The sequence below is a fragment of the Quercus suber genome, unplaced genomic scaffold, assembly GCF_002906115.3.
Source record: "Quercus suber isolate HL8 unplaced genomic scaffold, Cork oak 2.0 scaffold_258, whole genome shotgun sequence".
Classification (NCBI taxonomy): Eukaryota; Viridiplantae; Streptophyta; class Magnoliopsida; order Fagales; family Fagaceae; genus Quercus; species Quercus suber.
Window position 1 is genome coordinate 542595 of NW_027069714.1, and position 4761 is coordinate 547355.

Genomic DNA, 4761 nt, shown 5'->3' on the forward strand with positions numbered 1-4761 from the left:
TGGATGCCCTCCTAGACTTCCCTTAGCAAAAGTTGAAATGCAGGTTGAATTTCACAGAAGGTATTGGTTGTTGTAGACTTAGCTTTTGCTCTATTCATTGCTGATGATAATGTGTCCTTTACTTATATGAGATGCCTTTGTTGCGCGTTGGAAGTAGTTATGTGAGATTACCATCTGCAATGTATACTTTTTCTTGAGTTCCACAGCAAAGTGCTTACATAAAGCTAATCAAGTTTGTAGTAGTTCTGCAAATTTGTGAGATTGCTTTCCCCAAATCTCCTAGACCTGAATTCATGATTGCCTGATTCACTTTCTTGCCAGCTTTCTGAAGACAATCTAATACCAGATTGTTACTTGCCCAGATTTTTTGAATAAGAAATTAACATCAGCTTCACCTTAGAAAGTACAGGAATTTGTTTTTTGTAAAGTGAGCAAAACCTTTTATAGATCTTGGCAGAAATTTTGTTCATAATTAAGTAAAGAATAGTATTTTTTAACTACCTATGATAATGCATAGTGTTTGTATCCTGAATTGACTTGGTAATTTATCATTCCCTTGTTTTGTATTATTGCACATACTAAAGATTACGTGCCTTTCAAATTCAATCTCAGGCAATACTTGCAAGTGCATTTGCAAAGAAGGATTACAAGAAAGCTGAAGCAGCAGCATCCCGAGTATTTCAGGTTTTGTGTCATGTCTTTCTTCTTCTCATTCGCATTTGTACTGTATCATTTTATGACTGAAAGATCATATATGTCTTACTAGTAGTAAAATTCCATGATGTATTTGTACTGCAGTTGGGATTGGTTGGGATTGGTTCTTGGTTTGATACTTGCAACCATTGTTGGAGTTGGGCTACATTTTGGAGCACGATTATTTACAAAGGATGTTCATGTCCTCCACCTTATTAGTAGAGGCATTCCGGTATTTCTTGCATTAGAAAATAGTAATACCACAATTTAATTGTTTGATCCCATATGATGCAGGATCTAATGTTTCTTTTTGTCCATATCAGTTTGTTGCAGCTACTCAACCTATCAATGCCTTGGCTTTTGTTTTCGATGGCATCAACTTTGGAGCATCAGATTTTGCATATTCAGCTTATTCCATGCCAAGTATATAAGTCCCTTTCCCATACGATGAAGACATTATATGATTGTTATGAATATGAACAAGTATGGTGAAGTGGTGATTCTTATGTTGTTTACCACTGCTGAAATGCTGAAATGATTACATAAGTGGTGATTCTAATGTTTTTCTTGCTTATTGTGTATTTTTTTTCCCCTTTTTGGGTTTTTCAACATTATAGCTAATTCTGCTTTTGATTAAACCATTCATGATATCACTTTGGAAGAATGATATTAACCACAATTGTAATTTAGTTAACTTGGAGGTGGCACAACAAAAAGTGGGAACTTCACTAAAATTGAATCTTGACTCTTGACTCTTGAGCTAGTGAGAAAGGAATTGCAGAGCTAGCCATAATTTTTTTAAATGGGTAAGAAATAAATTTTTTTATTAGATTGAGGGAAGAATGCATGCAAAAAATTCAACCGATATATTAAATCTAAAAGAGAAGAAAACTAGATTGTGGTCAGTGCGTATTCCCATCTTCTAGCTAGCTGGCCAGAGTGATAATTTTTTCCCTTGGCTGGCAAGTTGCTTTAGTCGCCATTGGAATGGATATATATGGATTGTTGTTCCTCATTGTTTGATGTGGTGTATTTGGAAGGAAAAAAATAGTAGGTGCTTTGAAGAAAGGGAGAGCTCTCTGCCTGATCTCAAGTTATTCTTTTTTAGAACCATATTGAACTGGTTATCAAAGGGGAGAAACCCATGTTACTCCCTGTATACCTGTGTGTCTCTTTTTTGATATCAATAAATCTTTATTACTTTTAAAAAAAAAAACTAGATGTAGCCACAAGCAAGCATCCACACATACACTAATCTCAAAAGTAAGACTTAGTTGTACTGTGGAATGTTTAATACCATTAAGGTTTGTTGATTTTGACATAAAACATTTTCTGGAAAATGTTTTCCTTATTTTTAGGCCTGGTCAAATCAAAATCATTTTTGGTTGACCAGGAAAAAAATCTTCTTTGTTCCTCTCCCTTCAAATGGTCCACATGATACATAGTAGAACAGTAGCATTCCAAATGAATCCTTCTAACAGGAAAAATCTCATGAATAACTTTCAAGAGTATCAACCACTGTACTCCAAGTAAAGAGCTTCCTCTTTCTGCAAAGGAGTAGTTTTTAAAGCATTGTAACCTGTAGGAACAAAACACACAATCATGTTAATATTAAATGCTGTTCTGAAGGACAATCACCAACTAATTTTCTTTTTCTAAGTAGCAGTATCCGATTTGGACTTATCCTCAGGCTAAATTGCTAGAATAAGTTAATAATGGAACTTGTTTAGGCTTCTTCCTCTGTTCAACCTCTTCTCCCATTCTTTTCAATTATGTTTGTTTTTCCTGTTACACATTAGGACATTTTTTTTAGTGCCACTGGTGTCTATCTTGTGTCATGACTCTGTCCGGTGAATCGTGATATCAAGGTTCTAACCCTGAAATATCCAAATGTCCAAACGTGTAACAGGAAAAACAATCTCATACGGATCAGATTCTAAGATAGTATATCATAGTCTCTGATATATATCAGATTGTATTTTCGGTATGGGTTTTTTGTTGTTGTTGTTGTTGTTGTGTGGGAATGCCTAATTTTACTCATCAAGTCAGTCTGTACATTATTCAACTATTTGTGTGGGTGAGATTGGGAGGTCTCTGTCTCTGATTTTCTTCCTTGCTCACTCTCTCTTTCGTACTCTCTAGCTTTGAAACACACAATTCCTCAAGTTTTGAGATAATTTTCTCACGCTAATAATAGATGTTCTTCTAGGCACTTTCTATCAGTTACTATGTTTGACAGTTCACATCTAAATATTACTTTGGGAATACACATTTTTAATTCACAGTCTGTCTGTTATTTTATATGCAGATATTAAACATATACTGACAGAAGCCCAAAATCGATGGTTGAGACCTGCAGAAATTTGTGAAATTCTTCGTAATTATCAGAAGTTTCAAATTGCATCACAGCCTCCGAACAGGCCCATAAGTATGATTCTTGTAAATCTTTCAAAAAAAATGGAAATAAAATTAAGATTTGTTTGGCATCATGATTCCATGTGCAGTGTATTTTGTCTAGATTAAATGAATTTACATTGAGTAATTCATCATGATTTCTATGACTTTCTGTGTGCTTGTAAGTTTTATTGGTAGTGGATTAGTAATTTGGTTTTACTGTCAGTAGACATTTATGTTGAAAATTTTAAGTGAAATACAAGTATACCTGTTCACATGGTCATGACTTATGCTCATACAATTACTTGTGATGTCCAAGGTAATCCTTAGACATACTATTATGCTCTAGATACGTAAATACAGTGTATTGCTGGTTCTTATCTTCTTGGTTCATGGGATGGTGAATTACTTCTTGTTCTGAATGCGTTTGGAAGCCCTGTCTCGTCATCTAACATTAGATTCTAGCTAGTGTCATATGCTGTCCAGGAATTGGTAGTTTCCCTGGCCGCAGAAACTTGTGTCTAACATAGGGAGGAATAGTTACGGGAATTTAGATGTGATTGCTTCTATTTTTCATGCTAATCCATTGCTTATCTCTAGCGATCCATTTGTTTGGAAATTCATATTCTTAATTTTGGCAAGATACTCAGATGTTCCTTATTATTGGATAAAAATACTCTTGGATTGTTTCAAAAGTATGTTCAAGTTATACAGAGTATATGTTTGGGCATTGAGCATATTATTGTTTTTAAGATAAAAATAATTCTTGGATTATTTCAAAAGTATGTTAAAGTTATATGGAGTAAATGTTTGGGCATTGGAAATATTATCATTCATTGTGTTACCAAATATTAGTGTTGGGAATTTGTTTCTTGCACTTAAAGGTTTGTTTTTAATTCCCAATGTTCAGTGTCTAAATCTTTTTTTTGTTTCACCTTGAACACAGAATTTAGAGTGTCATGAGAAAGCTCTGAATAGCTCAGAATTTGGTAAGATCCATGATGTTGCTACTGGAGAGGTTTCCAACTTTTTTATTCTGAATAGCAAGTGATATGGAGGCTTTGGTGGCGGATTACTTGATTTTAGAAGGGGAGACACGCCATTGGGATATCAGGTTCGCTCATACCGTTAATGATTGAGAGCTAGAATCAGTGGCCAGTTTCATGGATCTTATTTATTTGTGTGATCAATCAGAGTGGCATGGATGTTATATGTTGGAATCCCTCTCCTAGGAGTATGTTTGAAGTAAAATCTTATTTTTGATTACTTCATTCTTCCACTTGATTATCGTTCCCTTGGAAAAGTGTGTGGAAGCCAACAGTCCTTTGGACAGCGGCCATAGGGAAAATTCTGACTATTGATAATTTATGGAAATGTAGGATCCTAATTATTGATTGGTGTTGTATGTGCAAGTCAGCGGGAGAAACTGTAAATCATTTACATATTCACTGCCCTATTGCTTATGAGATATGGATCATGATTTTCACATTATTTGGGGTCATGTGGGTTATGCTAGAGGGTGTTGAAGATCTCCTCAATAGCTGGAACTGAAGGTTGGGTGGACCCAAAAGTCATGCAATCTAGAGTGTGATCCCCCATTGTCTCATGTGGTGCCTTTGGTATGAGAGGAATGCACGGACTTTTGAGGGACGGGAGAAATCAATGCCTGATCTT

At 35.1% G+C, this 4761-nt stretch overlaps 1 long non-coding RNA gene across 1 annotated transcript; it reads left to right on the forward strand.

The window, feature by feature from the left end:
• The first annotated feature begins 1925 nt into the window (after window positions 1-1925).
• LOC136070764 (uncharacterized) lies at window positions 1926-4755 on the forward strand. Its single transcript, XR_010632010.1, has 3 exons — window positions 1926-2677; window positions 3002-3121; window positions 4034-4755. It is a non-coding gene; the product is annotated as an uncharacterized LOC136070764 (long non-coding RNA).
• The last annotated feature ends 6 nt before the right edge of the window (window positions 4756-4761 follow it).